At 43.0% G+C, this 27,486-nt stretch overlaps 1 protein-coding gene across 8 annotated transcripts in view; it reads right to left on the bottom strand.

The window, feature by feature from the left end:
• Positions 1–27,486, bottom strand: part of PAQR8 (progestin and adipoQ receptor family member 8) — a 115,412-nt gene that overhangs the window by 85,328 nt on the left and 2,598 nt on the right. For 2 of the 8 annotated variants that reach the window (XR_011563412.1, XR_002183536.2), the window contains one exon: positions 24,451–24,505. The exons of 4 other annotated variants lie outside the window; for them this stretch is intronic. The gene's annotated coding sequence lies outside the window, so the exon portion shown is untranslated. Of the gene's footprint in view, positions 1–9,260; positions 9,454–15,067; positions 24,506–27,486 lie in introns of those variants that run through there. 2 more of the 8 variants (XR_011563411.1, XR_011563415.1) reach the window with 2 other exon arrangements.

Here is a 27,486-nt window from a genome sequence, read left to right as displayed (position 1 = left end):
ACTAATGAGAAAAAAAATCCATGTATATATGGATGCACACATGGGTTCAAACTCATGTTGTTCAAAGGCCAACTGTGTTCTGTGATGTTCCAGTAAGAACACAGAGACTTCCCAGCGAGCAATGCTAATAGTTACACTCCAAGGGCATTGCCATGGGACTAACAGGTAAGAGAGAGAGGTGTGAAAAGAATTGGAGGGCATTGAGAGACTGCAGTCCTTGTTAGTAAAAATGCTAAGAAGGAAAGAAAAGCCGGGGTCCCACAAGAAAGGAGCAAAGCAAGGCATGGTGGCTCCATCACAGACTGGATTCTAATTCCAGGCTCTCTCTTTCTCTATTTATGTGTTTGTCCTTGAAGAAGTTGCACAGCCTTTCAGATCTTCAGGTTCCTCATTTGTAAAACAGAGATGTAGCAGAGCCCTCTGCACAGAATTCTCATGAGGATAAAAGGATAGAAAGCATCTAAGTGCTTGGCCCAATCCCAGGCACATAGTGTCTGCTCAATAAGAGCTGGGAGTTTGTGTTACCATTGTTTTTCTCTCTTATCTTACAAGTAGCAAGATGGTGCAACAGGGAACGTTGGTGGGGCGTTTCCTCTTTCACTGCAGCAAATAACAGTGAAACCACACTTTCAGGTTGTATTGATAGTCCTCGAAGATGGCCTGAGAAAATGTCAAGTTAGACCCCAAGGGTGTCCCAGACAAAGGTGTCCAAAGACCATCTATTATTATTTCTCACCCTATCTCTCTAACCTGCAGCCAGCAGAAGTGAAGGCATCTTGGTGACTTACAGCAACCATCTGTAGAGCGGACAAAGGTGCTTTCTGTTCTGGTGGGAGGAAGAAATAATGAGCTGTTTTGTATTGCAACCCTCACAGTCAGAATGTCAGGACTGGCTGCTTGCCCTGAGTCTGAATGACCGCCAATAACCCATTTTAATGGATTTAATCCATTAAATTTAACCCCTCTCAAATTTTTAAAAGTGGCTTCAAAATGATTGTGAGAGTTTGGGGGGCAACTTTGAGCCTTAAATATGCACAAATAAATTAGGTGGCTATTTAACATCGGGCTTGTTAGTCTGTATTTGCAATACAACTGATAGGATATATGCATTATTTACAGTGCCCTGTAGATTCAATTTTGTAAGATTTATGAGATGGTACATGTGTTTGTACTTGAGTTAAATTAGAAATAGTGGTTGTCATCTATCATGTAAACTTAATTTAAACCTCAAGGCCATGCTTTCCCATTTTTATAGCCAAGGGTGTCTTTATCCTTCAAGATCATGCTTGGGTCACCAAATTGCATCCTGGCTTAACCAGTACATTTTCACTAGGTATCCACATGAATCTAAACATCATCATGGATGTCTGTTCCACAATGTGGTTTTTATACTCCAGAAAATTCTATGACCTTCCCAATATTAAAAAGAAAAAAAAAATCCTGTTTGTGCTTAACTTAGTCAGAATTGACTTCTGTTGCTTACTGCAGAGAATCCTGACTGGTACATACTTTTCATTGATCATTTTTCATGTAAAATGTGAGGAGTGTTAATTAAACATTACTAACCCTAAATAGAGTATTGAAGTGTTAAGTAGTGAAAGTGTTAGTAGTCGCTCAGTCATGTGTGACTTTTTGGGACCCCCATGGATTGTAGCCCACCAGGCTCTTCTTCTGTCCATGAAATTCTCCAGGCAAGAATACTAGAGTGGATTGCCATTTCCTTCTCCACGGGGGGTCTTCCCAACCCAGAGATCGAACCCGGGTCTCCCGCATTGCAGGCAGATTCTTTACCATCTGAACCATGAGGGAGGCCCCAAAATATTAAGTAGGTAGTCCAATTATCTTTCTTGCAAATAATTACCACAAAAATTACTGCACATTTAAAAATGAAATTAGGCCACTTTTCATCGTTCTTCTATTTTCTTTCAAAGAAATCTATTGTCATAACCCAACTTCAGTGGACAATGGGAAGGGCAGGAGGCTGGGAGCTGAGAGATGGACAGGCTGAAATGCAAGCCCTTGAATGAGGTCAGGTTTGGAAAAGGAAGGTAAGAATGCAGCAAGTGTCTGAGTTTGTTTGGACAGTGTCAGAACAAAATACACAGACTGAGACTTAACAGACTGAGACTTAATCAACAGACATTTATTTCTCACATTCTAAAGACGAGGAACTCCAAGATCAAGGTGTTAGCAAAGGTAGGCTTCATTCTGAGGCAGGCCTCCTTTCTTGACTTTTGACTTGTAGGTGACCACCATCTTGCTGAGTGCTCACAGAACCTTGTGTGCATGGGATGGGGGCAAGGATGAGGGAGGTGGGGAGGGCTCTTTTGTGTCTTTCCTTTTTCTTTTTCTTATAATGATTTTTAAAAAATATTTATTTTATTTATTTGGCTGAATTGAGTCTTGGTTGTGGCATTTCTGATCTTTTTTGTGGCATCCAGAATCTTTAGTTGCAGTATGCGGGATCTAATTCCCTGACCCAGGCTCCCTGCATTGGGAGTTTGGAATCTTAGCCGCTGGACCACCAGGGAAGTCTTCTTATAAGGGCACTAATCCTACTGTGAGGGCCCCACTCTCATGACTTCATCTAATCCTAAATACTTCCTGAAGGCCCATCCTCAAATACTATCATATTGGAGGTTAAAGCTTCAACATACAAATTTTGGGACGGCATCATTCAGTCCATAGCAAAAGTTATACAGAAAAGGGGGACGAGACTTGAAAAAAATAAACACATTTTTTAAAGTAGTGAAATAGTGTAGAAAAGAGCAAGGACTTCAGATTCAGACAGAATTGGGCTGAATCCCATTTACTAACTGTGTGACCTTGGACAAGTTACTTAACGTCTCTAAGCCTCATTTTTCACAGCTGTAAAATGAAGATAAGTGGGCATTCATTACAGAATTGTAGTAAGAATTAATGAGCTAGAGGTTTAAAGTACCTGGACCAAAGAAGAGGGCTTTTCCAAGTTTTGACAGAGCATAGCAGGTACAGGTATGTTGCTCAGGTACAGAAGTTGTGATGGTAATGGGTGATGGAGTTTAATGCTGAAATCTGCTGTTTCATGAACACTGGTCTCATTAAGTGGGAGGGAGGACTGGACAAGTTCTCCAGGACCTTCCAGTTCTGAAGTCCCATGCATTCACATGTATTCACACATTGATGAGGAAGCAGATATATTCATCTCATCTGTTTTGTTGTTACTATCAATTTGTGCTCAGCACTCTTACAAATACCATCTCATTTATTTTTCACTATTATCTTACCACCTAACAATAATGGTAGCTACTACTGGTCCTATTGGTTCTATTTTGCAGATGGGCAAACTGAAGCTCAGAGAATTGGATCAATTAGCCCAAGATCATATTTCTAGAAAATCATGGGATGTGGATTTGCATTCAGGACCTCCTGGCTTCCGCCTCAGAACACCTTACCTGCTCTAACTTTCATGATGTTGGATACACATCATACAAATATCAGTAGGAAGATACCAAAGCACAAACTGTGTGTGATACTATTAGAGAAGGCATACTTGCCTTTAAATGAGCTATGTCTCCAAGCCTGGACCTACTCCAGCTGGGATACCAATAGAATTTGTATATGAGAAGGTCATTGGCAGGCTTCCAGGGACTATGGAGCCAGGGATGGGTGCCAGAGGACTGTCGATGGGCACACACTGTTCCAATTTGGGAAAGGGGGAAGAAAGTTGATTCTTCCAATGGTAGGAGCCAGTCCTGGGCAAAGTTCTTGAAGGTCATTTCGTGAACATCAAAAAGGGGAAGGAAATCATTAGTAGGTGCTAGCATGTTTTCCCTGAGAAGACATTATTCCAGATGACTCTCAGTGGGGTTTTTTTTTAAGTAGGGTAAAAGACTTGTATGTTTTTTATTTAGACAATGTCTTTTGCTTATTATAATGAGCATTTATGGATTCAAAGCAAGTTGGAATTTTTTTCAAATTAATAAAGAATTTAAAATTTCCTTGTTTTCAGGAAAAAATATAATTTTTTGGTTGTTTACTTAAAATAATTGAGATAATTGTAGATTTACATGCCATTGTAAGAAATAAAACAGAGAGCTCTTCTGTACACTATCCAGTTTATCCCAGTGGTTATAGTTTACAAAACTACAATACTATTTTACAATCAAATGATACAACCTGCTGATCTTATTCTGATTTCCCCAGTTTTACTTGTACTCATCTGTATGTGTGTATTAAATTCTATACAATTTCATCACCTTATGCAATATTGCTCATCTACCATCGCAGTCTACCAGACCATTACCTGCCTCCCGAGAAATCTGTATGCAGGTCAAGAAGCAATAGTCAGAACTGGACAGGGAACAACAGACTAGTTTCAAATCAGGAAAGGAGTATGTCAAGGCTGTATATTGTCACCCTGCTGTTTTAACTTATATACCAAGGACATCATGCGAAATGTGAGGCTGGATGAAGCACAAGCTGCAATCAAGACTGCCGGGAGAAATATCAATAATATGCAGATGACACCACCCTTATGGTGGTGTCAAAGAGGAACTAAAGAAAGCAAAGAAGAACTAAAGAGCCTCTTGATGAAAATGAAAGAGGAGAGGGAAAGAGTTGGCTTAAAACTCAACATTAAGAAAACTAAGGTCATGGCATCCGGTCCCATCAATTCATGGCAAATAGATAGGGAAACAATGGAAACAGTGAGAGACTTTATTTTCCTGGGCTCCAAAATCACTGCAGATGGTGACTGCGGCCATGAAATTAAAAGACTCTTGCTCCTTGGAAGAAAAGCTATGCCCAACCTAGAAAGCATATTAAAAAGCAGAGACATTACTTTGCAAACAAAGGTCTGTCTAGTCAAAGCTATGGTTTTTCCAGTAGTCATGTATGGATGTGAGAGTTGGACCATAAAGCAAGCTGAGCACTGAATAATTGATGCTTTTGAACTATGGTGTTGGAGAAGACTCTTGAGAGTCCCCTGGACTGCAAGGAGATCAAACCAGTCAATCCTAAAGGAAATCAGTCCTGAATAGTCATTGGAAGGACTGATGTTGAAGTTGAAGCTCCAATACTTTGGCCACCTGATGCAAAGAACTGACTCATTGGAAAAGACCCTGATGCTAGGAAAGATTGAAGGCAGGAGGAAAAGGGGACGATAGAGGATGAGATGGCTTGATGGCATCACTGACTGGATGGACACAAGTTTGAGCAAGTTCTGGGAGTTGGTGATGGATAGGGAAGCCTGGTGTGCTGTAGTATATGGGGTCACAAAGAGCTGGACACGACTGAGTGACTGAACTGAACTGAACCATACACAAGGAGCAGTGAGGTTAGGTTCCTGATTTGGAATCAGTCTGTTGTTACATGTCCAGTTCTGACTGCTTCTTGACCTGCATACAGATTTCTCCGGAGGCAGGTAAAATGGTCTGGTATTCCCATCTCTTGAAGAATTTTCCACAGTTCGTTGTGATCCACACAGTCAAAGGCTTTAGCATAGTCAATGAAGCAGATGTTTTCCTGGAATTCTCTTGCTTTTTCTATGATCCAATGGATCTTGGCAATTTGATATCTGCTTCCTCTGCCTTTTCTAAATCTAGCTTGAACATCTGGAAGTTCTCAGTTCACATACTGAGAAGCCTAGCTTGGACAGTTTTGAGCATGAGCATTACTTTGCTAGCATGTGAGATGAGTAAAATTGTGCAGTAGTTTGAACATTCTTTGGCATTGCCTTTCTTTGGGATTAGAATAAAAACTGACCTTTTCCAGTCTTGTGGCCACTGCAAAGTTTTCCAAATTTGCTGGCATATTGAGTGCAGCACTTTCACAGCATTGTCTTTTAGGATTTGAAATAGCTCAGCTGGAATTCTATCACTTCCACTAGCTTGGTTCGTAGTGATGCTTCCTAAAGTCCATTTGACTTTGTCTGGCTCTAGGTGAGTGATCACACCATCATGGTTATCTGGGTCATGAAGATCTTTTTTGCATAGTTCTTCTGTATATTCTTGCCACCTCTTCTTAGTATCTTTTACTTCTGTTAGGTCCATACCATCCCTGTCCTTTATTGTGCCCATTTTTGCATGAAATGTTACCTTGGCATCTCTAATTTTCTTGAAGAAATCTCTAGTCTTTTCCATTCTACTCTCTTCCTCTATTTCTTTGCATTGATCACTTAGGAACACTTTCTTATCCTTGCTATTCTTTGGAACTCTGAATTTACCTGGGTATATCTTTCCTTTTCTCCTTTGCTTTTCACCTCTCTTCTTTTCATAGCTATTTGTAAGGCTCCTCAGACAACCATTTTGCCCTTTTGCATTGCTTTTTCTTGGGGATGGTTTTGATCATGGCCTTCTGTACAATGTTACAGACTTCCATCCACAGTTCTTCAGGCACTCTGTCTATCAGATCTAATCCCTTAAAACTATTTGTCACTTCCACTGTATCATCATAAGGGATTTGATTTAGGTCATACCTGAATGGTCTAGTGGTTTTTCCCACTTTCTTCAATTTAAGTCTGAATTTTGTAATAAAGAGATCATGATCTGAGCCACAGTCAGCTCTCAGTGTAGTTTTTGCTGACTGTAGAGAGCTTCTCCATCTTTGGCTGTAAAGAATATAATCAATCTGATTTGGGTATTGACCATCTATGATGTCTATGCGTAGCGTAGTCATCTCTCACATTGTTGGAAGAGGGTGTTTGCTATGACCAGTGCATTCTCTTGGGCACCTACCGACCTAGGGAGTTCATCTTTTGTGTATGGTAAATATTCAATAAAGAGAACTGTTATTATTTTCAACAAACAATTAAGTCATGGGACTAGAAGAGGGAAAGAATGAAGCACAGGATACCAATGTTAATAATAACCATATCCTATCATAGGTCTTCTAATAGTCTTTCATCAACTCCTTTTTATTTATGTTGATGAAGTAAAATTTGTTTGTCATCTATGACCATATTCATTTCCTTTTCTCTTCAGTTTCCTTTGGTTTTATATCAACTGATGGCTTCAACTTGACTTCCTAAAATATTTTCTCAAGACTTGGGAGAGGCAGGGCAAGGCTCCAAAGAGTCCCTGGGAGGTATGAGAGTAGGCTAAGTACAGAAGATGAGGGTCAGCCTTCTAGGGAGGAGTGCTCCCAGGGGGCAGAGAGCTAGGGCAGGGGCCCACACTCAAATTCCCACAGGGACTGGACAGGAAGCAACATGTGCATCTGGCGTGGTAAAGACAGCAATGTAATGTATCTAATAACTGTCTTCTGCTAAAATGTGAGGAAATAAAGGTCCAGGGTTGATGGAAAGAATGAATCTTTTTCCCCCAAAAACTGGAAATCCAGATTTTATAACAAGTCTCCTAATATTTTAGTATTAGCAATTAACTTTTTAAAATTAAAAGAACCTAAGACCACAGACAGGTCTGACACAGGAGGGAAGGGGGCAGGGCACAACACAGCCATTGAGGATATGACATAAACTGGTTAGAACCAAATAGACTGTTTAGGCCCAAGATGGCAGCAAGATTTGACTTTTAGTAGACTTTGAGCTTCAGTATACACTCATTGTAATTATCAGCATATGCTAACTGACATGCCCACAGGTGCCACGACAGTTCTGAGGCTGACCATAAAAGGTCCCAACTGGGTGGTGGCTCAATTTCTAGAAACCTCCACCTCTTTACCCCAAGATAGTTGGAATAATCCTCCCACTCTTTAGCCTGTGAAATTATCCAGCTCATAAAAACTAACTACCTCATATTTTGGGGACCATTCTCACTTTCTGAGACAGACCTCATTCTGCCTATGGACTGTGTATCTATGCTTTCACTTTTCTATGGCTCCGCTCTTGAATTCCTTCCTACCCAAAGCTAAAGACCCTCACTTGCTAGCCTATTCCATAACTCTCCTGAGACTTGGGACATGACCATCCTCTAGAGCCCCATTTTCCTGCAACCTCTTTACAAAGGCTATTAAAAATCTACTTCTTACCTATCACTTTGCTGAATTGCTTCTGGCCCAGACAAAAAGAACCTGAGCTTCACTAAGTCCTAAGACAGACTGTGTGGTTTCAGTTAGAAGACTGTGGGTTTGAGTTCCATCTGAAGTGTGCAGTTTCAGGTTGAGCCCACTAGACCAAGAGCCTGGCCTCAGAATGCTCAGTGTTTCAGATGCAAACAGCCCCCCAGTCGCCTACACTGTACTCTGGAAGCTACACATCTGGTTGTAGCTGCAACAGAACTAGAAGCACGCTGACAAAGCCTGAGCAATTTCACTGTCAAGGGTGGAACTTAAGTGTAAATTTCTCTAGGTTCCTTAGCAGCCAACGTCTTGCACCAAGAATTATCACTTCTGTATTTTGTTTTGTAGTTGCTCAGGAAAACCTTTACTGCAAACAGAGGAAGTGGGAAGCCAGAACATGTAGGTTTTGTTTTGTTTGGGGCTCTGTTTGTTCTTTCACTGGAGTACTTTTTTCTTTCTTCTTTCCCTTTTCTCTTTTTCATTCTAGCTTTCCCTTGGTGAGCGCCAAGTTCCCAAACTGCAGAATCCAACTCAGACGGTCCTGGACGGGGACACCCTCGCCCTGGGTCTGTCTCTGAGGACCTACTTTCCTTTGCTTTCAGCCAAGAATCTGACTGGAATAAGCCCAATAAACTCCCTCACTTCAAGAGTGAATAGCAGCCAGATCAGCGGCCCAGGGATTCCTTCTCCCCACTCCGCCCCGAGGTCTGAGAAGGTACTCAAGGTCACCCGTTCCTTCATGAGGAAGGTTTTGCAGTTCTTTAACTCTTTAACATCACAGTCGGCTTCCCGTCCCTGGAACTGCAGGCCCTCAGTGGGTGGCAGAGAGACCCCCGGGTGGCTGGGGAGGGAGAGAGGACCCCTCCTACTGACGCAGGGTAAATGCGGCAAAAGAAGACGACGGGCGACTTCAGATAAATGGCGGAAGGGGATTCCTCTGACCCTTTTTGAAACTTTCCCATAAACTGGAATTTTTTTTTAAAAAGGTACTTTAAAAAAGTGACTAAGTTCTGTCTGGAGGAAGCTAGGAGGAGGAAAGGAAGAACGTAAAGAGGGAGAGCAGCGAGGTAGGAGACAACGTTGGGGGCAGGAGAAGCGAGGGGCGGGGCGGAGACGAGGGCGGGGCGAGAGAGGGGGCGGGGCGGTGGGCGGTCGGGACTGCAAGGTGGGTGCGGGCTGCGAGTGCACAGTTCGTGGAGCACGGGCTTCCAATGCTCTGGGGAAGAGGGGGCTATGGGCGGGGCGGGGACGACGGTTCTCACCTGCCTCTGCTTGGAGCCTGAAGTTCAAGTTCGGGGAACAGAAGCCCCTCTCGACGTGAACCAGGAAGGCGGGAAAGCGAGGCTTTCGGTCTTCGTCGGTGGCTTCTGCACTTCAAAGACCTAGCGCAGGTTTTCTTGTTTAACAGAACACCTTTTCCTTCAGAGACTGCGGGTGGCGCGGGTTGGGGGGCGGCTTGGAGGGAGAGAAACTTGTAAGAACGGAGCGATTTGAGCAATTAGTAAAGGGGACCTGGGGGCCAGCTTCTGTGAGAGAAGCTTTGAACCTGAATGGGAACATAAAGTTCTTAAACCTTCCTCATGCATTTTTTTTTCCCCAGCTGTGGGGCGGGGCCAGGTAGAAACCTTAATTTTCCTCCCTTTTCACCAACGAATTAATAGAAAGCGGCTTATTAGCAGCAGAAGCAGTTGTTTCTTATGTAGCGATGGGATGGGAGAAAAATCAGCAGGAAACTCCTCTTCATCTCCATCCATCTCTCTGCATTCGGCCCAGTGAGATCAGTTTAGGACTGCTCGGAGGAACTTTAAATGATTTGTGAGAAGCCCTAAGATGGTAATGAGTTAGTAGTAACTAAGGAGGAAGCCCAGACTTGTGAAGATCTTAGGAGGAGTTATTGCTGAAGACAGGTCACGAATAGGTCTTACATCAAAGGAAATCATAAGGTCAAGAAAGCAGAAGAGAAACTTACATTTCCTCTAGTTCAGTGGGGGTTGGCTACATTGCTATTTCCAAGTGAAAGATGATAAAAGTTTAGTGAGATAATTTCCCAGACAGGTGGGCGGGGAATATGCTATTGCAATGAAACTGCAGTCAGCCCTAAGATTGTGACAGTGACTAATAAACTCTACCCCAGATAGGGTTTTAGGAAATACGTTTAATTACTTCATAAAAGGAATAAGCTTAATCTTTAAAGGCTTAAGTGTCAGAATATTCAGTCCTGTCCAAGTCAAAAATCAGCCATCAATAACAAGCAGACCTTCCAGTTATAAACAACTTTAGAAGAGGATGACCACTGTATATTCCTACTCCAAGATGCTGGTCCAATAACCAACATGAAATTTGGTTGGTTTCTGTATCTATGGTGGTTATTTCACTTTATGCTCTGTGCCTATTACAATCCCTAGAACATAGTAAGGCTCAATAAGTATTTGTGGAATGAACTGTTGACTTCATGTTTACCCCATTATATTTATTAAACTACCTTGGAGACAAACCCTGAGATAGAGCGTTTCAGCCATCTTCTCAGCTGACATTCTGTGGGATCTGGTCTTTTAAAATAACCTGAGGATGTTAGTGGGCTTCCCAGGTGGCTCAGTGGGTAAAGAATCCCCCTGCAATGCAGAAGATGCCATTTCTATCCCTGGGTCTAGAAGATTCCCTGGAGTAGGAAATGGCAACCCACTCCAGTATTTTTACCTGGAGAATTCCATGGACAGAGGAGCCTGATGGGCTATAGTCCATAGGGTTGCAAAGAGTTGGACACAACTGAAGTGACTGAGCACACACGCATAAGGATGTTAGTGCATCAAGGGACTTTAGGGTTAGGTGAGTTAACCTATTTGTTCTACAAGAAACACTTGAAAAACAGAGGGGTGGTAACTTTTCTAAGGTCACACAGCCAATAGAGCTAGGATACAAATGCATTATCTCTGACTTCTAATTCTGTCTAGGATGAACGCTAGCTCTTAGAGGAGGAGTAACCTAAAGGACACATAATATTATTGAAGTGGATTTTCATTAGGAGGAAAAGCATCAGGAAAGGCACTGCAGTGGCATGAGCAGAAGTCCTCTGCAGCTTCTTAGTTCAAGCTCTAGGCAGTTCATAGGGTTTTCCACATGAGTTGGCAATGCCAGAACTCTCATGTTAAAGTATATTCTTCCTTGTGGTTTTCATCCTGAAAATGTTAAGGAATAACTTAACTTAATAACTTCACAGGATCTCCTGTGAAGCAGATCCTCCTTCATAATAATAAAGTCAAAATCCAGAGTTAAGATTTTAACTAAAAGCCAGAAATCTGAGATTGAAAATGATCTTGTCTTTTTTGTCCCCCCAAAATACTATCTCTTCATGTGTTTCTTTGTGGGGGAACTGCATGATCAGGACAAGTAAAATCTGTGAAGTAGTTTGGTTTTTCAAGGCACTCTTTGATTTTAGCGCATGGGAGGGGACTTTCCACTGAATTTCACTAATATGTTAGCTTGGAGAAGAGAGTCAGAAGGCCTGGAGAAATTAAAAGTCCTTTAGCAGAAGTCATCTGTGAAGAAAAGAAGACAATCTCAAATCTCCACTAAGAACCTAGTCTTATTTGTGCTGGGCCATTCTATCGCAAGAGTCAGACAGGACTTCGTGACTAAATCACCACCATTTTGTCCTGGCTACTGTACTGCTGAGTCTGTAAGAAAATGGGCAGAGGATGCTGATGTGTGGTTTACACAGATATAATGACATTCACACCCTTAACTGGTTCATAATGGCAGGGCTGATATTCATCAGCTAACTCAACCTTGAGCTTCCCGGTGGGTGCCCACACCTACCTGGGGGAGAAACATTTCACTGACCATCATGAGGAAAAGCATACACACCCACACATCACTCTGGCCAGCTCAGCTCAGTGGTGCCCACAAGCCGCCAGGCATGCTCTGTGGATCCAGCTGGGGAAGCGCTGCATGGCTCCTATGCTGTGGCTGGGAGTGGGGAGGCTGAGCAGTGGCTGCCCTGGCCCAGGCCATGCAGGTCCAATTGAACCAAGCCATCCTCCATCTGTGGTCATTCACACTATGCTTATAGAGACACTTTGTCCCCCCGACCTTGGAAGACGAGCCCCCAGGACCAGGGTGCTCCCCACGCTGCTTCGTATTTGGCAGATCCTCTGAGTGTGTAGACTAAGCCCCCACAGATGGAGGCAAGCCTTCCGGATGTCTCAGGAGACATTTTATTATATCTGCAAAAAGCTGGTCTGCATCTTCAAAGGGAGGCCACCCACTTGAAACTGCTTCTCTCTGTGCCTCAGAAAGCAGCTGTTAGACCATATTGGCTGGCCTCCCTGGTGCCTCTGACCTTGAGTGTTGATCTAGAGCTGGGCATGCCTTTCGAGACATTGGAGATGCCATCTGTGCTATCTTTCAGGACGTCCAGAAAAGGCAGCCTGACCTACAGGAGGTCGTGGAAAGGTCCCAGTGTGAGTTAGGACTACTGGAGGCATACGTAGAAAACTATCTTAACAGCTGTCAGTGCCTTTCATGTCCTGCTGGTCTCGACCTTTATTTCAGCCAAGTGTTTGTCAGTTGCCCTGGATCCAGCCATAATTCACATGTGTTGGAAGCAAGTCAGCTTTGCCATAGGGGAGATGCAGGCACTCTCTTACCCGCTGTCCAGAAAGAAATAGAGGGGTGTCACAGGGCTTGTCCCAGTGGGTGATGGAATATACCCTCTGTTTCAGTGGTGTACAGCTCAGTACCACCAACCTGTCACCCCTGAGGAGCTGCGTTTCAACAGGTGATCTGGGCTGTCTGGGGCACTGTGGAGCAGGCCTTCAGGCAGCTAACAGGCTAGCAGCAGCGTAGCCACTGGGAAGCGGAGTGTATCGGTGAGGTGGTCACTGGCTGTTGCTGGCTCCATAATCTGCATTGTTGTTGTTCAGTCGCTCAGCTGTGTTCAACTCTTTGTGACCCCATGGACTGCAGCATACCAGGCTTTCCTGTCCTTCACCATCTTCCAGAGCTTGCTCAAAGTCATGTCCATTGAACTGGTGATGCCATCCAACCATCTCATCCTCTGTTGTCCTCTTCTCATCCTGCCTTCTCTTTTCCAGCATCAGGGTCTTTTCCAAAGGTGGCCAAAGTATTGGAGCTTCAGCATCAGTCCTTCCAATGAATATTCAGGGTTGTTTGAGGAGAGGTCTAATGCCCAGAGTTGGACCACAGCCTCCACCCTCACTATGGCACACAGCAGAATCGCAAAGGATGAGGCACAAAAGCTGCTGAGGTTCCAAGTGCATCAAGCCAACAGCCGGTACCTGGCATTTCAGGCCGGGCCAACCCGAGGTGATACCTATCCATCCTGCTTTTTCATTTGACTTTCCCCTTCAGGTCCTTTTCCTTCTTTCCACATTAACCCTCCTTTTTTCCATTCCTGAGAATAAAGTACTGTTGCTGATGTTTGTATTAATAAGGCTCCAAGGTGTTGTATCTTCTTATAAAGTGCCAAGAGAGGGCATGCACGCAGGTCATCCCCAGCCGTAGGGGAACAAATTGTCTTCATTGTCAAAGGAGCCTATAAACAATTGGTTATAGGTGCGTGGCTGCTTTATAGCCCAAGCAGTTGATAGTGGCTGACATACACATCTGTTGGTTCTACTTTAAATTTCTTGAGTCTCACTTTGACCACTCATAAAGGCATGAACATTTATCTACCTCCCTTTACACCAGCACACACACAAATGTGCCCTTGTCTTCACCAACTCTGTTCAAATAATAATCTCTATTAGTTTCCTACTGTCTCTGTATCAGTGCCAGGTGGCACTATTGGTAAAGAACACATCTGCCAATGCAGGAGACATGAGACATGGGTTTGATCCCTGGGTCAGGAAGATCCCCTAGAGGGCATGGCAACCCATTCCAGTGTCCTTGCGTGGAGAAACCTATGGACAGAGGAGCTTAGCAGGCTACGGTCCACAGGGTTGAAAAAAGGCAAACACGACTGAAGTGACTTAGCATGCAAACATGCAAAGCACATATATTGTAACAAATTGCCACAACTTAGCAACGTAACATAAGTGGGACTTGCAGAAGGCACAGGGGTGACACAGTGTGGTCCTTTGGGAGAACTGCAGTTAGTTCTGCAGGGTGGGGTGAGAGGGGGAAATGTGGGGCTGCAGAGGATCCAAGGAGCTTGAACATTTTCCTAAGAGCCAAAGAGAAGCACTGATGGAAATTACCCAGAGAGGTGACATGATCACTTTGGCCTTTAAAAAAAGATAACCCTTTGGGAGTAAAGAGGGATGAACTGGATTGGGGAGGAGAGGGAACTGGGGACAGGAGGACCAGCTAGGAGGTGAGCAGGAGTTATACGGGAAGGGTGGAGAGTGAACTGTACAGTTGTGTGTGTGTGGTAGTTAATTAGAATATGCTAATCAATTGGACTACACAAGAACTTCTTCCTTGTTAAGCACCCGCCTTTTTCCAGTTGTGATTGGCCATTGTAGGACTGCAGCCCAGTAGCTCATTGGATGATGGGACTGTTCGTTCTCCAGGTTGAGTTAACCAGAGGGATTCCTGAAAGAGGTAGTTTCTGCCTTGACCCTTACAGTTTTCAGAAGGCGAGAACATTTCCTTGGTCTCTCTCAGTCCTCCTTCCAGCCTACCCTCACCCACCTAGCTGAGGCTACAACTGTCAGAGGCAAACGGTGGGCTGGAGTCATGCAGAGCTGGACAGGAGCCTTGGTTTCCCCATCTTTCGAAGCGGAGCCAGATAACCCCTAGACCTAGCTGCAATCTGATTTAGCTGTGTTTACCTTGTGTCCTGCCCCTTTTTCAGTTTTCTCTCCTTCCCTCAGTGTCCTAGACGTGAAAAAACTCACTGGTGAACGTGTTGTATGTGGAGGCGGGTGGGGGCTGTGCGGACAACTTCAGGGTGAAAACTACACCACAATGAGAAAGCTCTACTAGTTTAAAAAGTGTAATTTAATAAAAGTTTCTGTTACTCTTTTTCCCTCCTTTAAGGTTTATGGGTGGGGGGGGTGGTGGTGGGGTAATAGGTGGTTTTTAATGTTAATGATGAAAACAAAGCACAGGAGGAAGACTTTATTTTGCTCAGGGGACACAGTTGCAATGGGACAGGAGTTTATTTGCTAATTTGGAGGTGAGAGTGAGAAGGCAATGGCAACCCACTCCAGTACTCTTGCCTGGAAAATCCCATGGACGGAGGAGCCTGGTAGGCCGCAGTCCACGGGGTCACTAAGAGTCGGACACAACTGAGCGTCTTCATTTTGGAGGTGAGAAAGAAGAACAAGCCTTGTCCTGAGCTGTTTCAGCCTTGAGGCAGGAGGAAGGCTGGTCCTGGGGCCCCAAGGACCCTAAGCAGCTGGAATCAGTGACTATGGAGGAGTGGCACTCAGTCCTTGGATCAGGAGGGTTAAAGCATAGTCCAGGCTCATGTTTCACTTGCGCCTGCACTCTGCCAAGAGAAAACTTCTGGGGAGAGAGCTGAGGGGGTATGTTAAGGTAAGCTTTGGGTGGATCCTAAACTTGGACAAGTTCTGAACTGGGGAAGCCCATCTCCTAGGACCCAAGGTCCTGGAATTTCTTCAGGTCTCAACTTGTCTCTCTGTAACATGAGCAAGCCTGACTGAGACCAGGGTGTTTTAGGATCACTCAGCTTCTCGTGTGAAAATGTCACTGTGCTCACGCACTGTAGACCCAGCAGCATTCTCTGGGGTATCGGTCAAGTTTGGCTGCTGATCAGAGTCAGTCCTAATTCCTGGGTGGAGCTGGGTGGCAGTGGAAGGGGAGAGGAAGGGGCCCTGCTTCTCCTGTTCCTGCCATTCTCAACCTTCTGGAACCACAGAAGGAGGTCTGATCATGGCCTCAGTGAGGCCGGGCTAAGGGGGGGAAGTTGAACAATAGAACAGAGGTTGAGAAAGTCAAATGCACAGAGAGAGAGAAGTCTTTCCCACAGATTCAGCATCATTTGGTGAAAGCATCACAGGTAACCGTCTTCCCTTCAGAGAGTTTGAAAATATCTATTAACACACCTCCCCCTGAGGATGAGAGTTGGAGGTGATCATTATGAGTTATCTGTGTATTTACTCCCTACTGTATGAGTGCGTGCTCAGTCGTGTCTGATTCTTTGAGACCCATGGACTGTAGTCCACCAGGTTCCTCTATTCATGGGATTTCGCAGGCAAGAATACTGGAGTGGGTTTCCATTTCCTTCTCCAGGGGATATTCCCAATATAGGGATTGAACCCATGTCTCCTGCATTGGAAGGTGGATTATTTTTTTTACCACTGTACCACCTGGGAAGCCCCCTACTCTCTACTGCTGCTGCTGCTGCTAAGTCACTTCAGTCGTGTCCGACTCGGTGCGACCCCATAGACGGCAGCCCACCAGGCTCCCCTGTCCCTGGGATTCTCCAGGCGAGAACACTGGAGTGGGTCTACTCTCTACTATATGACCCTAAATAAGACACCAAGGATGCTTTGAGACCCTAAGGCCCAAAATGGGCAGTATGTATGCTTACAAAGACTAAAACCATTTGTACACATAACACCTAGCATAATACCACACAAGAATGTTCCAATGTCAGGTCAGGCAGTTAGTTCTCACCCTCAGCCCATACTGTCCTAGAGAATGGCTCTGCCTCCTAGAGACTGGTATAGGTGTCTTGGACCAGGACTGCCATGTGGGAACTGTACTGGTCTCGGTGGCCCAGCAGCTGATTCCCAGGCCACTCTGCTGACCAGGCGCCTGTTCTCTACTGTATCAGAGGCAATCATGGCAGCAACAGTCAGGTGGCACCTGACACTGTGGCTCTGGGCTGGAGCTGGTGCACTTGCTCACTTGTGCTGTAGGGGGCACTGTAGACACCTTGGAAGGCGCTGGGGCTTATGGGAGGGTCAGGGTGGAGCTAAATCTAGCTTAACCTAGGCCAGCTTAACACAAAAGGCCCTGCACTCTGTTACTACCTGTATTTCAGAGAGAGGCTGGAATGGCAGTAGGTGAAGGACGATGTTATTGAGAAAAGGACTCCCAAAGCCCCACTGCTGCAGAATTTTTGTGGCTGCTGCCTTTGGGGTTCCTTTAGCAGCTGAAGATAATTAGGGATGTGCCTGGTACAACAGATGACGCTGTGGAGGGTCCAAGATAGTAGAGCTTCCTAATGTCTGAGGCCCTTAGGCTGGACCCCTGCTTCATTCCAGCTGGAGCCTGTGCAGGGAGGGACAGAAACAGAGAGCTGGTCTCCCGGCTTTCATCCATCCAGGCTGACCTAGACCTGCCCAGGACCCAACAAGGAGTTCCCTGACCACCACAGCCACCCCAATCTGTCAACAGGGAGAGGTAAATATGGACCTATTGTCTTGTCCCCTCTTGAAGCAAACAGCAGGCTTCCTCCAAATGAGCCACTGCTCTGCCCTTGTGTGTCTGCTTCACTGTTTTGTGCAGGGGGCTTCACTCGGCCCCCTGCTTACTTGCCTCCACTTCAACAGGGCCCCTGCACTGCTTATTGCTAAAGGCCAGCAGATCTTTCAGGCTGGCTGGCCAGTGAGGAAGCCAGCTCAAGGCAGGGCCAGTCACCCTCCATCATACCATGTACCAAACATCTTTGTTGGAAAATCCCTGCAATGGAAACCAAACAGAACGGATCGGTTCACACAGCACGGCTGACAGAAATATCTTGCTGGGCCAGACTGCTGTCTCTGTTAAGATACCACCCACAGCTGTAAGCACCAGCTGACTCCTCTTGAAAAGAGAAGACTGTTAACAAAGACCAGGGCTGGCTTTGGAAGGCCAAGGCTGGCTGTGAGAAGGCTGATGGGGGCTCCACACTTCGGCTGGGGACACAGGGTAGGAAGGGCATGAACACTAGGTGTCAGTAACTGTCATGTCCCTCTCCACTACCCTCCTGACCATGGCTCCCTGCTGCAGCTCCCACAAGGTAAGACAAGGCAGATTAAGATTCTGTGCTGCTTCTGGGGCCCCCCAGAAACTTCAAATTTCCAGACACTGCCTCCAGTCTGTCTCCCTTGTCTTCCTGACAAAGCACCCTGAGGGACCTCCGCAAGCTGGTTTGAGTGTCCTAGCTTAGAGTTGGACAGAGAAAAGACTTCAAGGTTTAAAATTCTAAATGTCTCAAAGAGGACCCATGAAGGTAGTGAAGCAAGTGAGAAAGGCTTGGAGGGCTTCAATGAGAGGCCAGGAGAGCATTCATATAAAAGGGACTGTACATATCTTTGGCTACCTGATTTTTTTACGTGGCAGTCTCCTGATTAAACTTCTACATTCCAGTATAATAACCAATTCACTCCTTATTTATTTTATAATAGTTTTTATGCTATTTACTCAGCTTTTCTTTGATTTTTCCCCCACCTCTTTTACTGTCTTCTATGCATCAATAGTGTTTTGTTTCTCTTTTCCCTTTATTGCTTTGGCAGTGATAAATTTTTTTTAGTCTTTATCCTTAAATTAAAAAAAGATGTATTTATTTATACAGCTGCACTGGGTCTTAGCTGCAGCACATGAACTTCTTAGTCACAGCATGTGGGATCTAGTTTCCCCATCAGGTACCGAACCTGGAAGCATGGAGTCCTAGCCACTGGACTACCAGGGACGCCCCTGTCCTTAAATTTTTAACATGTGTGTATGTGCAAGTTGTTCAGTCATGGCCAATTCTTTGTGACCCCAGGGACTATACAGTCCATGGAATTCTCCAGGCCAGAACACTGGAAAGGGTAGCCGTTCCCTTCTCCAGGGGATCTTCCAAACCCAGGGATTGATCCCAGGTCTCCCACAATGCAGGCAGATTCTTTACCAGCTCAGCCACCAGGGAAGCCCTAAAAAGTTTTAACATAAACTTTTAACGTAACTGCCTTCAAAACGTCATTCTCCTTCCAAATGAATAAAGACTTTAAAACATTTATTTTGCCATGTTACTATTACTTGAAGTTGTGCTATTTAAGACAGTAACCACAAGTCACATGTGGCTACTCAGGTTTACACTAATTAATGTTAAATAAATTCATTTCCTTGGTTGCACAGCCACATTTTAAGCACTTAGTAGCCACAAGTGGCTAACAGCTACTATACTGAACTGAGGAGATACAGAATACTATCATTGTGGAAGGTACTATTGGACAACGCTAGTTATTTCCATCTAGTTTTTACCTTCCTCCAAATTAGTCATTATTATCAGTATTGCTTTTTAGAGTCAATACTTCTTTAGATTTACTTTTATGTTTACCAGTTTATTTGCTCACCAATGTTTTTGCACTCCATTCCTTACTTTCATAATCGATTTCTTTCTTTCTGAAATGTATCCTTTGGGAGCTGGCTGTGGGCAGAACTGTGTCCTTCCAAAATTCATAAATTGTCCAAGCCAGGCTTCATCAATACATGAACTGTGAACTTCCAGATGTTCAAGCTGGTTTTAGAAAAGGCAGAGGAACCAGAGATCAAATTGCCAACATCCGCTGGATCAACGAAAAAACAAGAGTTCCAGAAAAACATCTATTTCTGCTTTATTGACTATGCCAAAGCCTTTGACTGTGTGGATCACAATAAACTGTGAAAAATTCTGAAAGAGATGGGAATACCAGACCACCTGACCTACCTCTTGAGAAACCTGTATGCAGGTCAGGAAGCAACAGTTAGAACTGGACATGGAACAACAGACTGGTTGTCCGTTGTCACCCTGCGTATTTAACTTATATGCAGAGTACATCATGAGAAACGCTGGGCTAGAAGAAGCGCAAGCTGGAATCAAGGTTGCAGGGACAAAAATCAATAACCTCAGATATGCAGATGACACCACCCTTATGGCAGAAAGTGAAGAAGAACTAAAGAGCCTCTTAATGAAAGTGAAAAAGGAGAGTGAAAAAGTTGGCTTAAGCTCAACATTCTAAGATCATGGCATCTGGTCCCATCACTTCATGGCAAACAGATGGGGAAGTAGTGGCTGACTTTACTTTTCTGGGCTCCAAAATCACTGCAGATGGTGATTGCAGCCATGAAATTAAAAGATGCTTGCTCCTTGGAAGGAAAGTTATGACCAACCTAGACAGCATATTAAAAAGCAGAGACATTACTTTGTCAACAAAGGTCCGTCTAGTCAAGGCTATGGTTTTTCCAGTGGTCATGTATGGATTGAGAGTTGGACTTAAAGAAAGCTGAGCGCTGAAGAATTGATGCTTTTGAACTGTGGTGTTGGAGAAGACTCATGAGAGTCCCTTGGACTGCAAGGAGTCCATCCTAAAGGAGATCAGTCCTGGGTGTTCATCGGAAGGACTGATGCTGAAGCTGAAACTCCAATACTTTGGTCACCTGATGTGAAGAGCTGACTCATTTGAAAAGACCTTGATGCTGGGAAAGATTGAGGGCAGGAGGAGAAGGGGACAATGGCATCACCGACTCAATGGACATGGGTTTGGGTGTACTCCGGGAGTTGATGATGGACAGGGATGCCTGGCGTGCTGCGGTTCATGGGGTTGCAAACAGTTGGACACGACTCAGTGACTGAATTGAACTGAACTGAGGCCCTAACCCACAACTGGACTGTATTTGGAGAAGTGTCCTTAGGAGATAATTATGGTTAGATGAGATCATAAGGGTGAGGCCCTAATCCACTAGGACTGGTTACCTTACTACAAGTGTAAGAGAGCTTTTTCGTTCTCTGCACATGCTCAAAGGAAGGGCTATGTGAGGACTCCATAGGAAGGTGGACATGTGCAAGCCAGGAAAAGAGCTCTCATCAGAAACCAAACCCTTCCAGATCTTGATCTGGGACTTCCAGACTCCAGACCTGTTGTTTAAGTCATCCAGCCTATGGTATTTTGTTATGGCAGAAGGCAATGGCACCCCACTCCAGTACTCTTGCCTGGAAAACCCCATGGACAGAGGAGCCTGGTAGGCTGCAGTCCATGGGGTCGCTAAGAGTCGGACACGACTGAGTGACTTCACTTTCACTTTTCTCTTTTCATGCACTGGAGAGGGAAATGGCAACCCACTCCAGTATTCTTGCCTGGAGAATCCCAGGGACGACGGAGCCTGGTGGGCTGCCGTCTATGGGGTCGCACAGAGTCGGACACGACTGAAGCGACTTAGCATAGCATAGCATAGCATAGAGACAAATACAGAGTCCATTCAACAAAGGTCCAGAGTGTTACTCTGAAAATATTTTACATCTTTAACAATAGTTTAACGAGGTATAGAATTATAGGTTGTTAGGTTTTTTGTGGGTTTTTTTGACCTTTAAACTATTATTCCATCGCTTCTGGCCTTTGATATTACATTGAGAAATCTGTTATCATTCAGGATGTTCCTCTTTTTTTGGGGATTGCTTTTAATAGTTTCCCCATATTTCTGGGCTTCATTACAGTGGGTCTAAGTGAAGGTTTAATATTCCTTGCCTAGGAGTCATTGTGATTCTTTAGTCTGAGGATTCTAGGATACTTGTCTTTGATCAATGTTGGAAAATTTTCAGCTATTATTTCCTTTGTTTTTCTCCATCTAAAATTCCCGCTGGATATATTTTGAACCTTTTCATTCTATCATTTAATTCTTTTAATTTCTCTTTAGTTTTCATTTTCCCCACTCTGCTGCATTATGGCAATTTTCTCAGCTCCATCTTCTAGTTTACAAATGGTTCTATTCTGCTTTTGACTAGTCTTAATTTATTCTTTCAATAACTATTTTTCAATTGTAAAAGTTTGATTTGCTCAAACCTACCCTTCCTTCAGGGTCTTGTTGTCTCCTGAATATTTCTTTACCTTAAAAAAAATCTGGTTTAAATATATTGATTTCAGAATCAAATTGGACTTCAGTTGTCTAGATTATAAAATGAGGCTTTAGACTAAATGGCTTCTAAGGTGACTTCCAGTTCTGCAATTCTGATATTCATTTATTTTTTAAAAAACATTGTTGGCACACTTTGCATTTACATTAATGAAGGCGGCACTGGAACATGGCCGTGAATAAAGGATAATTATTTTAAAAGCCACCTTCCCCAGACCTCTAGGGCTCTGAGCCAACACCTTCCATTTTCTCATATCCCCTTCCTGTATTAGCACAGAGAGAAACAGGTGGTTAACCAGATGAACGCAGGCCAGGAAAAATATCCATCTGGGTTTGGTTTCAGATCCGAGATATTTCTGGAGGCTCATCAAAGAATCCAGTGAAAGGCTGGGGAAAGAGGTGAACACTAAACTTCTCTGCTTCTCAGAGATTTTTGTTTTGAACGTTGTAGCACTTAACATATAAAATTAAAGAGTTAAAGGTTTTTCTACACTCTTAAAAAAAAACCAAAAACAGAATAGTGCAGGGCTGGAAGAACAATAACAGAAGCTTATATTAATTTTTATCTAAAGATTCCTACAATTGAGCTAGAAGAATGTAGTAAGGTCCTAGAAGTGAACTGTGGGTATGAGCTGGAGGGTGGGGCATAGAGGAGGTGATCTAAGTATATCTCTGTAAAGGACAGATGAGTGATCAGTACAACCATTTTTAAAGCTTGTATACCAAGGTGCTTCACAAATATATCTTTCAAAATCTGCTCCTATGTTGTCAAATGTTTAGTGAATAGAGGATAGGAAGAGATTCAATCTTTCTAAACCCTGGCCTCTGATCTATCAAACTGTAAATGCTATGGACTAGAACTGTAGGTTTTTAGACAAATGGCATGGTACCAACTAAAATAAATATTCAGCTTACTTCAAAGACCACTGGCTCTTCCTCCCCATCATGGACGAGCTGACCACGGAGTCCCCACTATGTGGACAAGCTGACCACACACATAGTGCTTCTTTGATTTATTTTCTTTGCTTACATTTTTAGAATAAACTTGTCTGAGGCATAATTTATACATACTTCACTTTATGGAAGTATAGTTTACATATACCTTGTTTTAAAATTCAACAAAATATAAATTTCCTTCCTTTTCCATACTGTCTGAGATAAAGTTGTGAAACTAATGCTAGAGTTGTATTCCTCTCCCAACTATTGGTGTTTTAAGAGACTTGCTTGTCTCTTAAGTTTCTTTTTCTGTGTCTTAGCTGCAAAATAACTATTGATTCTAACTAAAGATCATTTACCAACTATATGCTTTTTGTAAGTCCCTGAGGCACTGTGTGTGAGAATGTATTTATTCTACATATAGGTAATTTTTATCTCCCTCTCCCCCTCATTCTCACTTCATCCAAACAGCTTTTAGATCTGTCCATTTTTTACTCTGGAATATCTCACTCTCATCCTCTTCTTTCTGTCCCTTCTTTGAATACCTTTTCCAGGTCTCCTTTCTTTTTATCTGATTAAAATAATCCATTTCGCACATGATCTGTCTACGTTAGTCTTCCTGATGCACAAATTTAATACTGTCTCTCTTCTGCTCGAAAGCTATCTATGGCTCCCTCTTGCCTACTAACTGAAGCAGTCTCCTTTCCCTGCTGGTCAGTGTCCTCTACAGCCAGGCTGGATGCACCTGATTGCTTCCAGTTCTAACCTGCCCCCACCTGTCCCACTGACCCTTCATTCCATGCACCTCAGCCTCTCCCAGTCAACACTGCCTTTACATTTTGCTTAGAATGTCACTGCTGTCACACCTCCCTAGAGGAACTACTGCCCACCTTTTGATCCTCAAATCAAATACTACCCTCTTTCTTTTGCTTCCCCTCATCATACCTGTGCAAATTTGGATCTGCAGCTTGTACTGTTAGGTGCCTCAAAAACATATGCATAAAAATCTGCCTCTTTTAATGCATATGGCACCCCACACCATGCTAGAACACATGTGCCTTTTCTCACGGTTATTTATGTTGTGCCTTATTTTAGATACTGGATAGTACACGTTTCATCTCACCTTTGTATCCCCCTAAATATCTTGCATATAATAAAATACCAGTAGTATTATTTACAGTATGAATAAATACCAGCATCTCAAAGCTGAATTCATCTCAAAGCTGAATAAAGACAGGTATTTTAAATATTTTGCAACTTCAAAATAATGATGTATGGTTTACTTGAAAGATAGAATAAAAACTGATTATAAATTATATATAATTTACTGTCTCATACATAGCTTACATGCAATTGATTAAATGAATGAATAAGCAAATGTTACAAGACACATACAGATGCTACTCCAACTTTTTTTAAATTGAAGTATAATTGACCTATAAGGTTGTATGATGCTACTCCATATTAAACTATCCATCATGTCCAGAGAAAGGTCCCTCTATACCTTTGACAGTAAAATGGATAAGCAAAACTATAATATACTAATGTAAAAATACAATATACTGTGTTTTTAATGCAAGTATTTTAAAATATAAAATACCTGTTTGCTTAATATTTAAGTAAATTCTATTGAATTTTATGAGTTAGATTTTGTATTTGGATCTTAACATACTCATTTGTTCTTAAATGCTATTTGATAAAGTCATATAGACTGGGGCCAAATCCTACCTCTGTTCTTTACTGGTATGGGATTCTGGGATCTTTTATGCTGTAGTCTTCTCACCTGTAAAATGAGGATTAAAAATAACCATATCACAGGACTTCTCTGGTGGTCTCGTGGCTAAGACTTCTCACTCCCAATGCAGGGGGCCTGGGTTCCACCCCTGATCAGGGAGCTAGACCCCACATGCAGTAAACTAAGAGTTCCTATGCTGCACCTAAAGATTCTGCATGCTGCAACTAAGTTTTGCAACTAAGACCCAATGCAGACAAATAAATAAGTATTTTTTAAAAACCGTGTAACAAGGCATTGAAAAGATTAAATGAGATTACACAATACTTAGCAGAGTGTCTGGCTTAAAGCACATGTTCAGTGAATGGTTGCTTTTATTTCAAGCTAAGTCTTGGTTGCAGAGTCATGTACAACTCTTTGCAACCCCATGGACTATACAGACTGTCAGGCTCCTTTGTCCATGGGATTTCCCAGGCAAGAATATTGGAGTAGGTTACCATTTCCTTCTCCAAGGGATTGTCCTGACCCAGGGATTGAACCTACATCTCCTGTGCCTCCCACACTGCACAGCAAATAGGCCTATAGGCTATTTCAGGAGATCATTAGACAGCGCAGGCTAAGGCTTAGCCTGCACTGTCTAATATGGTAGCCGCTAGCTACATGGGGTGATTGAGCACTTGAGATGTAGTTAGGCTGAACTGGGTTGTGGGGAAGTATAAAAATTACAGCAGATTTTAAAAACTTATTATAAATAAAATGCAAAATACCTCATTAATGTTTTTTAAACATTGATTACATGTTCCCTGGCGTCTCAGCGGTAAAGAATCCACCTGCAGTGCAGGAGCTGCAGTAGACATGGGTTCAATCCCTGGGTTGGGAAGATCCCCTGGAAAAGGGAATGGCAACCTACTCCAGTATTCTTGCCTGAGAATCCCATGGACAGAGGAGCCTGGTGGGCTACAGTCCATGGTCACAAAGAACTGGATATGACTGAAGCAACTGAGCACACATATAGGTTAAAATGCTATTTTAGATATATTGTGTTAAATAACATATTGTCAAATTAACCTCACTTGTTTCTTTTTTCTGTTAGTATTCAAAATTTTTTTTCCTTTTTAAAAAGCTTTTATGTTGGAGTACAGCTGATTAACAATGTTGTGTTAGTTTCAAGTGTACAGCAAAGTGATTCAGTTATACACGTACATGTTTCTTTTTACTTTTTAAAATGTAGGTACTAGAATATTTTTATATATGTGTGTTCCATTCTATTTCTGTTGGGCAGTGCTGACCTAAAGTCTCTGGTCAAGAACAAAAATATATAGATGCTAAACTAATATTTGATTGGTTGATTGATACAGCTAAATCTCTTCATCATGTCATTGCATTGGCAGTTAAAAGCATAAAGGACTATTTTTTTAATGCACATAAATCTAGATACAATTTACAGAGTAGGGTTATTAATAGCAAATTTCATAGATTAGGGTTATTAATAGCAAATTTCATATACTATATTCACTCAAGTTTTTTGTAATTTGTCTCTGGAAGTCTTTAAGGAACGAAGTAAAATTCTTCAAACACGGCTTCTGTGAAATCTGTGCAATTAAGAATGGGGATGACCCTTTATTTGTCACTTTTACCTCAATAAAGCTGAAAAAAAAACCCAAAGCTGAAAAAAAAACCCAAAAGAATGATTACTTTTTGCAGACTAAGAAACCTGGCTACTGAAATTAACCTTGGCAAATGACAATGAACCACAAATGTTGGCAGGTCAACTACGCTGTCAAATCTAATGGGCAAATTAGCATCACTGAAGCTCTCTGGCTCCTGGATTTTTCTGCTCTTTGTAGCGCATCTAATTTGAAGGACTGCAGGAAGCAAAAGATGGAGCAGAGGCTGTGCAGCCCTCCTGTCTTTATAAGACACTCTGGCTAACTCCAAGGACCTTGTGATCTTCTTCCATAATGTTCTTTAAGCATGCAGTAAATGCCTCTGATGCTTTCAACACTGGCGGAGCCTGAGCCAAACAATACCTCCTTTAGCCAATTTGCAGCAAAGAAGGTCTCACTCAAAGAAGTGTCTGGACGGGTTCCAGACAATATTTAGACCATTCTTTGAACTAGATACTACTTCTAATTTTGAAGGAAAGAAAACCGAGGTACAGAGTGGTTAAGTTGGCTACCACAGTCACATAGTAGAGCAGCCCAAAAGATAAATGAGTCTGCTTGTCTTGGTGCTCTTGTTGTTGCTTAGTGACTAAGTCATGTCTGACTCTTTGGCAACCCCCACTCTATAGCCTGCCAGGCTCCTCTGTCCATGGATTTCCCAGGCAAGAATATTGAAGTGGGTTGCCATTTCTGTCTCCAAGGAATCTTTCTGACCCAGGGATTGAACCTGCGTCTCCTTCTTGGTAGGCAGATTCTTTACCACTTTAGCCCAGGGAAGCCCCCTCTTGACTCTAGACTCCAGCATTGGGAGAAGGTTCTGATTCAGAAGAGAACAGATCTGCTTCATCAGGGAAAGTCTGGACTTCTAGATTTTTCTTTAAGCTGCTCTACACCTAGAGGTATAGAGTTTTTGACCTCCAAAATTTTGTGGTTTTTGAGGTAATGCCAAAAAACTGTAATGGATTCTAGCACTTTTCCTGAGTGCCTAAAGCTAGGGTTTTGTGTGTTCCAAATATTTCTTTTATTTTTACTTATTTTAAAAATTGAAGTATAATTGACTTACAATATTAAGTTCAAGGGTACAACACAGTGATCTATTTTATAAATTACAAAATGATCCCCAGGATAAGTCTAGTTACCATTTGTCACCATACGAAGTTATTACAGTATTATTGACTATATTCCCTGTGCTGTTAAAACTAGTTATTAATCATGAGTGTTGTTTAAAAAGTTCTACAACTTATAATATTGTTCATTAGTTTGAACAAAGATATATATCATTTAGTATATTTATTATGGGTTTGTTTTGTGCCTACGGGTACCTTTCGTTCCTAGAGGACAAGGGAAAATTTAAGTATTACCTATACT

The sequence above is a fragment of the Bos indicus genome, chromosome 23 (assembly GCF_029378745.1).
Source record: "Bos indicus isolate NIAB-ARS_2022 breed Sahiwal x Tharparkar chromosome 23, NIAB-ARS_B.indTharparkar_mat_pri_1.0, whole genome shotgun sequence".
Classification (NCBI taxonomy): domain Eukaryota; kingdom Metazoa; phylum Chordata; class Mammalia; order Artiodactyla; family Bovidae; genus Bos; species Bos indicus.
The sequence above is the reverse complement of the archived record's forward strand: the minus strand, read 5'-3'. Positions and strand labels throughout refer to the sequence as shown.